This window comes from Lycorma delicatula, chromosome 2, assembly GCF_047948215.1.
Source record: "Lycorma delicatula isolate Av1 chromosome 2, ASM4794821v1, whole genome shotgun sequence".
NCBI lineage: Eukaryota > Metazoa > Arthropoda > Insecta > Hemiptera > Fulgoridae > Lycorma > Lycorma delicatula.
In genome coordinates, this window is record NC_134456.1 from 104,133,186 (window position 1) to 104,147,513 (window position 14,328).

A 14,328-nucleotide genomic window follows, 5' to 3' on the forward strand; every position below is an offset into this window, starting at 1 on the left:
TATTATTTCAGTGGTTGAACTGACAGCTGTAAGAAGATTTAAAATTGTTTTTTTATTTTCTGGTTCAGAAATAACACAACATTGAATGGACTGTATTACATAATAAAAATGAACATATGTCCGCACACCGCGAAGTTTAAGTTAACACTAATAATGGCGGCCTTCCTACCCTAACCGCTCTAGCGGCAGACAACAGCACAGCTGGCACCAATCACAACTTAGAACATTCTCCCCACCTAAATGTTCTAAGCGGGTACATTTACAATTAGAGGAAAAACTCACTAATTGATACAATCAGTGGAAATATTAAGTACATGCAAACAATGTTAAATGAACTATGAATAAACACTATCAAATGAATTAAAAGTAAATAAAAAAACAAAATAAAATAATTGAGATGCACAATTAAGCAGTGTTCATACATCAAAACAAGTAAACAAATAGTAGAAAGTGTTCTTCAATGGAAACTGATTGCCTCATTTAAGAAATGTACATAACTTAGTAATTGGACATTTCACGGTATTATTGGCAGTTCTTAAGGTTACGACTCGCACTAATTCATCACTACCAGAATATACTTCCTGGATCAGTCCCGTACGCCACTGAAGTAGTGATACTTTTTTATCCTTTATGAGGACCAAAGTACCTCCTGGCTTCAAGTTTGGTTGTTGAGAAGTCCACTTGGAACGTTGTTGAATATTGTGAAAGTAATCCGTTGACCATTTCTGCCACAAACGGTGCATGATTCGTTGGACTCGTTGTCATCTTGATAACTTGCTAACAGTCACGTCTACAAGATCAGGATCAGGAAGGGGAGTTAAATTTTCTCCTACCAAGAAATGACCGGGTGTCAGGAATGAATGGTCAATAGGATCATCAGATAATGGACACAAAGGTCTCGAATTCAGGCATGACTCTATTTGACATAATAATGTAAGCATTTTTTCATAGGTCAGATTCTTATTCCTTGCAGTTCGTCGAAGATGGTACTTCATTGATCGTACTGCTGCTTCACATAAGCCACCAAAATTGGGAGAACTGGGAGGTATGAAATGCCAGTTGAATTCTTCACCGGCAGCAAACGTAGCTAGTTTTTGTTGTTGTTCCCTTGAACGTAAAAATTTCCTTAACTACTTTAGTTGATTATTGGCTCCAACAAAATTTGTTCCATTATTACTATACAAACTGACATGCCCTCCCCTTTGTCCGACGAATCTTCGAAATGCAGCTCTGAAGGCCTGAGACGGCAAGTCATTAATGAGTTCAATGTGAATATCCTTGGTCGCTAAACATATGAAAATCGCATATATGCCTTGGTGATTGTTTTGCTTCTAGGTGCTCCATCCTTTCGCAACAGAGGACCACGTAATCCACAACCTGAGTTTAGAAAGGCACGAGCTGGTTGTACACGGTGCTTAGGCAGTGTACCCATTAATTGTTGAGACATAGCTGCATGAAATTTGAAGCAAACAATGCACTTGTAAATAACCTTCTTGACAATTTGACGAATTTTTGGTATCAAATAACGCTGTCTAATTGAGGAGATTAATAGTTGAGGTCCAGCATGAAGCAACTTGATGTGCTCGGCTAGCACCATCATAAATGTCAGTTGATGATGATGTGATAAAATTAATTAAAATTTCCCATCGTAGAGAAGAGGAGATTTTTGAAGACGTCCACCTACACGTAGTATTTCCTTGTTATCCAAAAATGGGGTAAAATGGGGTTAATGGGGTAATGGGAATGTCTATAACATCTATGTTGGACATATCTTATGATACAATTGAGAGCTAACTTTAGTTCCACACTTGATAGCGTCCCAGCATTTTTTAAACTATTGCGACAGTTGTGACTGAATCTTAAACAATGAGCCAAGATTCGTTGTAATTTCGAAAATAAAGAGAATTTATCTTCATTCTTCAAGTCACACTCCACTCATCCTCTTGTGTTGTTGCAATCAGACATTACACACGATTAGCTACGAACGTTTTCACCTATCTGGAGAAGCAGAAATCCAATAGAGTGCTACTATGGAGTCAGGCAATAGGTGAATTTGATTAATTTTAAGTCCAAGAATATCTCGTTTCTTCTTAAATAATTAACTCAAAAGTAATGCTGCACACAATTCCAGACGTGGTAAAGAAATTTTTGTTAACAGGAGCTACCCTTGACCTTGAGAATAATAGTTTCACTGTGATACATCCATCAGAATTCACAGAACGCAGATAAAGGCAGGCCGCATAAGCTCGTTCTGACGCGTGTGCAAAACCATGCTGGATCTCCGCAGGTGCTGCCTCTGATAATACTTGACGATCGATTCGAAAGTCTTTCATTTTAGGTAATTAACGGTGCAATGCTTGCCATTTTCCTTGCAACGTATCAGAAAGTTCATCATTCCACTGAAGTTTTTCCTTCCACAGATGTTGCATAAATACGAGTATTTTAAACGTAATAATTACAGGACCAATTAAACCTAATGGATTGAAAATAGATACAATTGTTAAAAATAAGTTTCTTTTAGTGGAGTTTTGTCGACTGGTTTTATCATTAAATGCGATTTGAAATTTATCTGAGGTAGGATGCCACGCTATTGGATGTCACGCTTCGCCATTGAATTGGAGAGGAAGTTGTGATTCTCGATCTTCTTCCGAAATATTTATTAATAGATCAGAATGATTTGAACATGACTTTCTAAAATGAAAGCCATCCCTTTCAATTAAGGCTATAACTTGGGTTTGAAACTCGAGAGCTTCCTCAAGAGTTGCTGCGCCTGATATGCAGTCATCTACATACATATCCCGCAATAATAGTTGTGCTCTCTTCCGATAAGCTATACCTTCATTTTAGCCAGCTGTTAAATGCATCGTGTAGCCAGGAAAGATGCTGAGGATGTCCCGTAGGTAACAGTTTTTAAATTAAATCTTACCGACGCGATTTCATTTATATATTATACATATCGCATTTACAGAAATAATAAAATTCTTATGATTATTGATTATTTAATAGATGAAATCTGGCCGATAAGAGTTTTGTAACAAATTTTCCTTTCTTTTGCTTATTATATGGAACGCATAAACATTGTTTATTATCTATTATTGTATATTTCATATATTTAACATGCGTTTTTTTTTTTAAAGAAAATTCTTAATTAATTACAGATTTTGATAATAGAAATGTAGTGTCTTACCTTTTATTGATATCAGTATAGTTTTGTCAAAAACAGTTTTATTTATATTACAGAAATTTATATTTTTTGAGCGGGAGAAATGATATCTGCGACACTCTTACCGTACGGTTTACAATTTCATTGTAATCTTTTTGGATATAAAGTTACAGTGATATTTCAAAAAGAAGATATTTTAAAAAATACGTAGTGTACAGCATATATAGAAATTAGAATATTCTTTAAATCATTATTTGTTGAATATACAAGGGAAATGCTTTAACATAAATCATTAACGCAGTTATAAATCATAATGAAAGTCACTTTTAATTTAATCAATTTAATTTTTTATATCTATTCAAAAAGTGTCCATATATGGTCTTTAAAAAAAGGCACCGGATGTGATTTTCGTTATTTATAATATCAATTTATAGTTGTAAAAACTTCTTGAGGTAAAATAGTTACAAAATTTCCAAAACCAAACAAAAAACTTTAATATCGGATAATTTTTCTATACCTGTAGATTGAATGAAAAGTATTAAAGTAATAAACTCCATAGTTAATATTTAAGTCGTATTTTATTTACGTTATAAAAGTATCTTAGAATATCAAATTAATTTTGTTAGAACAGTACTTTATTCAATTTACCACAATTAGTAATTGGAATTTGCAAAATACTTCTACTGAAATAATCCTTACTGAGATAATTAATATTTTCATAGAAAATTAAGTTCAGTAGTATTTGAAAATTCACCATAACATATGTGTTAGTACATATTATTATTAATAATAATATACATTTAAACAAGGTATAAGTAAAACCATTCGTTGTATGAAAGCTTAAAGTAATATAGGAAAGGTGAAGTTTTAGGAGTTGAGGTGGAAGGAGAGATGTTTCCCAAGGGTCTGACTTTACTAATACTATCCAGACCTCAATAAAATATGGTGAGATCTTTCCCTCTGGATACGCCAAAATATTGAGCCACCAGGCTTTGTCTGGTCATATATTTAAGTGGTAATTCCTAATCAACTGTAAAATCTATCTCTTGAGAAAAAGAAAGAAGGCTAAATATATAAATCATAAAAATAAAATTAATTATTATTACTCCCTTAAACGCGATTAAATTGCAATTTATAACTTCGTTAATATTTTATGCCCTTAAGTCTCTAGGTAAGTTATTAACCGATCAACAATATAACCTCAGCAGAAACCTTTAAAGATCCTACCTACTATCTCTCGACGTACTGTTACTTTAGTCCAATCTCGAATAGTCCCAACTATTACGAAGATGATTGATGAGTTATATTATCATGAGATTCACTTCCAGTACCTGCTACAACTATTATTAATATAAGTTTATCAACGTATCATTAACGCCATACGTAGGAGTATATCATTATCGGTTAGTAGTGGTTACCAGCACAAACAGAGTCCTAATAAAACGTTACTTCGTGTAATGTAAAATGTGTTCCCTTACATCGATATTCGTTCCAAATAATTAGAGTTTAAGCTTGCCTAATTTATGTACCTCGACTCATTACGATATTTATTGGTTATTGACTACTGTTAAGAATTGTTAGTATAAACTGTTTTTAGTTAAATTATATTTTTTAATTATCTTAAAAAAGGCGGCAATGAATAGCTTAAAGTTTCTGACTTCGCCAATTAATTTTTATAATTCATTTTTTTTTTTAATTTCAAACTAAGCCAGAAAAGTTTTAGAAAATGAATTTTAATTTTTAACCAAATTTTACGCTAGAAATATGAAAACATTTCACAAAGTTCAAAGCCAAAACAATGCTTACGATTAAAGAAAAATAAGGATTTTCTAACGAAATTGTATTTAGAAATTAGATTTTCTTTTAGTTTAGACGTTCATAGATTTTTACTTTCCTACCATCATAGCTCTAGAGCTTTTCTGCAAGAAAGAAAGTACGGTAATTATTAAAAAAGTGAGGTACGGTTTTTTTAGCTTTTTTCGATTTTATGATCCAGGAACCCCAAAAAACAAAAAAAAAACTGATCGGGTGTAACGTTCGTACGTACATGCCTTCCTAGGCATATTAGCAGTGCAAACGATCCAAGAAATAGAAATACTTTGAAGCCAGTATTTGGGAGAGGGAGCCGATAACAAATTTTAAATAATGATATTTTGGGTTTATTTTTTTCCTGATGATCTTAGATCATCAGGAGAAAAATAAACTTGCTCTTGATGAGCAAGAATTTCTCGCCACATAAGCTTAAAACTTATGTGGCGAGAAATTCTTGCGAGATGTGCTATTTTTTTTTTTTTTTTTTTTTTATGTGCATGGAAGATGGAAATTGGAATTATTGTAGCGTATAAAAAATGCCATGCCTAATCGGATTCGAATCCGGAACCTCTATATGAAAAGCCGAGAAGCTACCACTCCGCCACGGAAATCAGTTTTATAAAACTTTTAAAATTATTAAAATCTGAATAATAATCTTTCAGTAATAGGACACGTATTCCAATAAAATTTGATCATAATTCACTCCGTTCCCAAAAAAAAATCTTAGGCAACTTTTTATTGGTTGTATATTTTTTTATTTTTTTCAATTTAATTTAGTAAACGTAGAGAAATTAATAAAATTTCTTGGAAGGCGATTTTGGAGGTGGAGGAGTAGAGAAAAATTAAGAAAATACCGATATTTTTAATTTTTAAGATCTTTTTTGCTATTGAAATATGTAATAACTTCACAATAGAACTTCATTATATATTACCCACACAAAAAAAAAATTGGATAACCTATTTCGTGTATAAATCCTCCACTATGTAAGAATAAATAACCAATACCAGGAAATTATAACAACTATGCCGTCAGCTTTTTTTATATCTGTATCTAGTACGTTAAAAAATCTCTTATCCCTGATTCCTTCCCCTTAAAATATCCTCTTTCTAGTTAACTTGAACAATTTCGTTTAATTTGTTTAATATTAAATAAACTAACAATCTAGGATTTAGCGGTATAATGTATCTAATTTAGAATAAAACTGGTAATGTATTTTCACGTATAAAGCTCTCTACTATTCTCTAAAATATTTTTGCAATAAACAATATTAAAAAAAAAAAAATATTTATAAATACATAACTCGAAAAAATAGTAATAAAAGGTGATTGACAGGCTTTATACGGTAAAGATGGCTCTTAAAATAAAATTTTGATAAGAGCGAACATCGAGAATATTATGAGATTTGGCATCATACGCTTGTTTGTTTTCCTATTTTTATCATAATTATAGAAATTAGAAAATATATTGTAACAATTTTTCAAGAAGTGGATATTTGAAACCCTTGGAGATTCGATTTCTCGACAATTGATTATTGTTTATCTTTCACCTCAATACAATACCCGTCCTGAATCATATCACGCGTTTATTGGTAAAACGGTTTATTTGCCACTATGACAAAAATAACAAAAAACGTACTGATATTTGCTGGTAGTTGAATAGCAATGATAAAATATTTTACCTTTGTTTATGAATTAAAAAAAAAAATATTGTAGATATTGATATAAATGTCAAAATTTCAAGACCCGGGATCTAAATATATATATTATTTAAAAAATAATCTTATCAGTCAACCAAACAAATTATACATAGTGATAAAAATTAATATATTGCAATTTTATAACTAAAATTATTAATTAGTAATAAAAGAGAGAAAAAAATAGTGATATTTATGTAATTTTAATTAATATTATTATTTATATATAAAACTAGAAAAAAGGCGGACCAATGGCCCGCCGCGAAAATAATATGGTTTACGTTTTATTACAAATGATTTGTTAAATGTTTAATATTATGTTTATTAAACATGCACTAGGCTTCTTTTTAAGAGAAAAACAAAAAAGTTATTCATTAATTTTTTTTTTTATATGTTTTTATCGTTAAAGATTATTGTTTGTTATTTCACGCGGTTGTCATTCCATAAAATGGTTGAGTTATTTGTTTCTGGTTCTTAGTTACTGAGAAAGATATAATTTTAATTTCTCAAAGGTAACTAAAACTCATATATCTGATACAAGAAGTCACTGTGCTCAATATAATTAGAGAAATCTTGAAACTAGGTCACTGAGTTACTAAAAATAAGATTCTTGCCATTATAATGATAGGTAACGGTTTAACTGGTTTTTATGTAATTTATTAATTCCGCTATTTATGGTAGGTTGTCACTTAAGCTTCCCTCCATTTTGTTTTACATAAAATTTTCAACACAAATTATGTAAAAATATGCACAAACAATTTTTTTTCACCGATTATATTATACTTTAAAAACAATAGCATTACTTTTTAAAATAGATGTTAAAAAATTACAGTCTCAGAATTGTTTAACATGCATTCGTTGTAATGGATTGAGAATATTTTTACTACTCCTCATCATGATATAAAGCGATAAGTATCATAAAAGCTATTAAAATAAATTAGATTTCGAATGTTTCGTTAATCATTCAAAACCACAACACAAATGAAGACTAAATTACAGTCTATAAGTTTCGACTGAATAAAAATATTCACAAAATATCATAATTTTATTAATTCAATAGGGTATAACTATCACATTTATTGAAGTAACAACAACAATGATAAATTTACAAACCATGCACACAGCTTATAACATTCGGTTCTTTTCCTAAGTTTGTCTCTTTTAATGTTAAAATGGATATGAGAGTTCTAAAAGTTTATTTAAAAAAAATATTAAGAACTGTTAAGTAAAACTTAAAATCAATTTTCTTCAGTAGGAATGAGAATTATATGAAAGAACATGGATGAATTATCTCCCCCTTTATTGGAAAGTGTCATTGTACAAAACTTTAACCATTTCAGTTTTCTAATACATTACTACCTTTATGTTCGTTGAAAACAATTTTTTTTTGTTCAATCAAAAGTAACTAAATTTATATATTTTCTAGAACTGTTCAACAAACTTTCTGTTCTAACTAATTCTACCGTACTAAAGGGAATTTTTATGTGTATCTGTCTGTGTGTGTGTCCGTCCCACCTAGCTTAGCACCGGGATGTACTAATCACTAGTGGAAAATCCCGATTCCTTAGTACATGTCTCGTGGTGGTCAGACATATAATTTTTATATTATTATCTATCGCTATATCGCATATATATATGCGAAATATATATTAATAATATATTTTTATATCCTTAGTATTATAATCGGGAAAAATTTAGAGTTTCATGTTTCAACGGAAACATCAAATTTTGAGCATCCCTGAATCCATTCGACTAGTTTCGGCGTGATGTCTGTACATATGTAAGTGTTTACTTAAGAATCTCGCATAACTCAAGAACGATTAGCTGTAGAATGTTGAAATTTTCGATTTAGGACGCTGTAACATTTGGTTGTGCACCTCCTATTTTAACTGCAATCAACTGGACCAAAAGTGTCCAAATAAAAGCCTAAAATCAAAAAAATTTGGATTTTGGCCCTCATTGAGAGCTTTTCAACTATATATCATAAGTGGCACTTATTTTCATTTGTTCCAGAGTTGTAGCTCAATAAAATTTTAATTAATGAAATATTTGGATCTTACAACGGGAAATGTCGGTCTGAATCCGACTTCATCTCCTTTTTTTATCTTTTTTTTTTAATTTAAATATATTTATTTATTAATAATTGTTTAATTGTAATTAAAAATTAATTATAATATTTAATTAATTTTAATTTTAATTGTAATTAATTATTTAATTTTAATTAATAATTGTTTATTAATTATTTATTATTTATTTTTTTACAATCTGAGGTAACTCAGATTATTAAAAATCTTTACAATAAATAATAATTTAATAATAACAATAATAAATAGATATGGAAAAAATATCAGAAATTATTAATCAAATAAAATATTTATGTATTTTTCATTTTAAAAAAAACGTATACATGTTATTAGCCGTACAAGGAAGTCTACATGAGATTTTTTTTAAATTTTTATATAAGTAAGATTTAAACAACTACTATCCTGTAAATAGCATTTTGCCTCTAACATTTCTTATGTAGGCTGTTTGCAATACATTTGTAAAAAATACAATGTAATTTTTCAATAAATTTTGTTTAATACACACGACAAATAAAACTGTACTGTACATAATTTATTTCATTTCTTTCGATGTTTTTCTTTGAGAACTAAAAAAATAGCATAAGAATTTAAAATTAACCTAAATTAATGCCTCAAAATGTTCATGAAAATAAAATTTAAAAAAAAATGTATTTATTATCTTTCATATTATATGGCTGGCACAAAAACGAAATAGATTTGAAGATAGCATGTGGTATTATGTGGTACTGCATAAGGTATTACTTCAAAGGATGAATGAGGATGATATGTATGAATGTAAGTAAAGTGTAGCCTTGTAAAATCTCAGGTCGACCATTCCTGAGATGTGTGGTTAATTGAAACCTAGCCACCACAGAACACAGGTATCCTAATCTAGTATTAAATCCGTATAAGTCTTTACTATAAAACCCTTTACTAGGATTTTAACCATAGAAGTTTTGACTTCGAAATCAGCTGACTTTGCGATGAAGAGTTCATCACTAAACCAACCAATCCATCGGGGTTCTAGAATATATTAATTAAGTTTTTTTACTTTTTTTCGGTAATAAACACAAAATAAATACTTGAGGGGACTGAACATTATGTACCTTCAATTTGGCTGAAATTAATCACAACTGTAATTTATAATATTGACTTTTTATTTACATAAGAATAATTTTCATTAAATGGCAATTCTCCAATAGACTGGTATACAAACCATTAAGTTTTACAGATTTTTATAGTGAGTGGTAAACACGAAATTGCCAATAAAAGAAATTGATTGTTTTAATTCTACTATTTTTTTAAAATTCTGCTAAGTAACCTAGTTTTTTAAAAATGTCTCACAATACGTTCGTCAAAACCAAATACTGGGACGAAATTAATGTGAATACAATGTTACAATAAATCGTTTTATAATAAAACCTTTTAAGGAAGTCAAGTACTTTTGAAAGATTTCAAACTTATTTTAAAATTTTGGCCTCAACCGCTTTTTGATAATTATTTTTAATTATTTCGTCCATATACTTCACATGAACGTATCAGGTTGGGTTTAGCAATATGAGTTGTATCTTTAATAGTATGAAATATAACTCTGATCAAAATTTATATTAAATATTTTTGCACCTATATCACATCACTCATTTTTTTCTTATTCAGTATTTACCAGAAATATAAGGAGATGCGTTATTACGAGGTAACTTTAGCTTACAAAAATTAAAATTAAAGAAAATATTTATTTTAAAATACCTCTAAAGGGGTAATGGTAAAACAAAATTAAAAAACTGAATGTAAATTTAAAAAAAATATTTTTGTACTTAAGTAACTGAAAACGATCAGAATGGAAATGTACAGAAGAAGGTGTATAATATCAACTTTAATATAGTTTTTTTTTTAAGTACGAGTGAATTTGTCTAAATAAATAGATAGGTAGCAAGTTTGTCATGTAAACTTAAATTATGTGAAATTATACCATGTAAACTTATATTTCTAAGAAAGAAATAATTAAGTGCAAATAACAAAACTATATAAAGTTAATACAATCTCTCTCTCTCCCTCTCACTCTCTCTCTCTCTCTTTATCTTTATCTTTCTCTGCTTGTCTGTTTGTCTGTGAATCCGCGCGCACGAGTGTGAGTGATGGTGGATTCCGTGTAAGCACTTCTTGAAACTAATTGGATTATATATGCAATAGCTTATTAAAACTTTGATAAATAATAATTGTAGCACAGTTCAAAAGTAATAATTACATTTTTTTATAAAAAATAGTTGTATTACACCAACTACTTGCTCATAAATACGATATAAATAATTTATCAGAATTGATCTTAATGTTATGAATTCTTATTTATTTTGAAAATTAATATTAATAAAATAATTTAAGTTTTAACTTCAAATATTTTTTTTTTTTTTTAATGTAATTCATAAATAAAGAGAAGAAAATTAGAATTAATGAATCACAAACGTAGTGAGCAAATATTAAAAAGTATGAAACAGAAATCTCTGTAAAAGATAAAGCACAGTGTTCTCGTTTTTCTGTCTCGTATAACTTTTGCACTGAAAATAATTCTTTAACTAAACAAACAGTGGTGTTGATTTTATTATAGATAAAAATATATAATTTAACATTTTCAAATGTTGATCAAACATTGTAAGCTAAATTATTATTAACTATTTTAATTTTTTTAACAAGAAAAAAAAATTTTAAGATATAAAGTATCTTTTTTCAGAAAAAAATCATATATTTCAGTGTTAATTTTATTTGAAAAAAAAAATTATAAAATAAATTTATTTTAATGATTTCACTTTTTTACTTTCGTTCTGTTTTATTATTCTATGCAGTCTATTTTAAATACTGAAATTATAATGGAAAGAAGTGCTTCTTGAATAAACAAGTTAAATAAATTGTGTAATATGTGAAGTATGTAAAAATATAATTTGAAAAATACTATGTGGGCCACAATGTATAACAACTCTTTATTTGAAGAACTTAAAATAACTAGCAAAATAAAACAATAATAATAACAACAAGCATCAGTAATAATAATATTAGTAATAGTTATAATAAAGTAGTTTTAAAATACTCTATTTACTTCATATTCTCGCTGGGAGTCTCTCCCAGACTCTCGCTGGGAGAGACTGGGGGCCTGTCTGCGCGTCACGGCCAGGTGGAGGAGCTCCACATCCGGCTGCGGGCCGAAGGGGACGCCGACGAAATGCTTAGTCAAAAGATTTTGGAGGCGGTGGAGGGCGTCACTACCGTGTTGGCGAGGAAGGGTGGTCGGCGAGTCCACATCCTAGTGATTTATGTGGATGTACTCACAACCGAAGAGGTATTTCCGAACGACTTTCGTCGGGTGACAGAGGAGGCGGTGACGCTCGACAATTGTACAAGTGGCCGGCCTACGGAGCGACAGGTGACAGTGCCACCTATCCGTGTGACAAGGTGTCGGCGGATGGTTGGGTGCGTATAGGATGGGTGGCCTGTCAAGTAATAAGGCGGTCACTAGATCGATGTTTTCGTTGCTGGGGTCTGTGACACCGGGCGAAGAATTCTGGTCGCCCGGATCGGAACAGGCACTACTTCAATTGTGGGGAGGTCAATCATGTCAAAAAGGACTGTCGTTGTGAGGCCAGGTGTCCATCCTGCAAAGCACATGGGTATGCTCCTAGAGGCCGGGGTTGCAATGTTCCCCTGCGACGTGTGCTTTGGCTGCTGCACCCGAAATCTAGGTAGTGCCAGTATGGAACAGCCCCGTCTGGCAGGGGTGGGAAGTTTAGGTTTCTCATTTTTGATGAATGGCCGGGGACTTCTCGTGGTGCCACTGTGGGGGGGGGGGGGAATACAAGACCGAAGTTCCGGTCCCTTCTGGGATTTGCCATTTGAGGCGAGGTAATGTAAGACCGGAGTCCCGTTGAGGGGATTCCATCCGGGGTTCTTTACTTGAGGCATGACACGAGAAGACCGAGTCCCGACTGCCTGGATGGGACCATGGGAACGGCATAGCCTGACCCAGAGTCGTTTCCTATATAGTTTGAGGCGATGGCACCTCCCGAAGCTGAGTTTATGCTTAAGTGCGGGTCCGGGTCTGTGAGTGGGGCAAGTAATGAAGATAAAAAATATTTCCCAATACACCGTTTTTAACATGATCACCCTACTTTCTCTTTAACATAGCTATTCATGCTATATTCGACTGAAAAACTGAAAAGTATTTAAACCGTTAGTTATAATCTTACAACTGATAATTACAAATATAATTTATATATATATATAAAAATTCTTAAACATATTATTCCCTATTATAAGTCCCTAAATTTATTTTTCATTCAAAGAATTGTAGTATCGTAAATTATAACTCCATAGATTTATTTAATAAAAAGTAATAATATAAAATAATATTATTAATAATTTATTTAATCCGCTGGGTTAGTCTAGTGGTTAAACTTATTATTGCAAAGTCAGCTGCATTTTGAAGTAGAGAGTTTGAAGGTTCGAGACCTTGTAAAGGTAGTTGCGTTTTTATATGGATTTGAATTCTAGACTGTGGATACACCGGCAATCTTTGGTAGTGTTATTTTTTAAAATTAATTTTTTTCACAATTCCGTCTGTTTTGTTTTTTTTAATAAAGTTAAATTTCAACATATTGTATTCAATTTTTTGTAGTAATAATTTTAGGAAATAATTTTCATGTAATTTAAACAATCTTTTCAGAATAAAATTTTCTACATTTCTAATTTAAAAAATATAACTTAATTAACAATTTAATAAAGTTTTCTTACGTTAAACCCAAAAACTTGTTATTTTTTAGTCCAATTTTTTTGTGTTTTAAGTCAGATATCTTTATAACTAATGGAGTTACAGTTCTGGGACCTTTTTTTTATAAATACAGGTAAAAATCCATAAGAAATAACTAAATTCGCTCCTTAATTTACCTTTCCAGAATTTCAGGAGGTCTTCATTTCCCCAAGGGAACCGAAATCCGGGCGAAATCCCTCGCTAGCGTAACTCGCTAACGGAATGTTTTCGAGCCTTTGGTTATATGAACTTTTTCCTATTTTTAGCTATAGAATCAGCTCCTAAGAGATTGCCGTATTGTTCTGAATTACCTTTTTTTTGGGAGGAGAATAACGTATTACTTAATTAAAAACTTTTGTAATGCTACTTCATGCATGTGCAATTATCTTGTTATTAACTATATGGTAAATGAGATTATATGTGATTTATGAACAAACGATATAAATAGAAATACTATATTGACATAAATATCCAAAAAAAATATGGTACCTATTTTGTTTTATATTCCTCAATAAAAGTTTGACATTCATTTATAAGGTAAAAAGGATCTAAGGTACCAAAATCCTTCATTTCTGAATATGAGTATTTTATTTTCAAAAATATATGTCAATGATTCTTACATCGTCCTTTTTTCTGCTAACTGAATGAACGTTCTTTTAAAATAATGACCTATCGAAGTTAAAAAATTATATAATTTATTTAATTTCGTTTTAAATCTATAGATTTTACCGTATTTAAAATAATTTTGAACAGAAGTAAAGTAAAATACGATAAGACAAATAAATAATTTTATTATCTATCTAT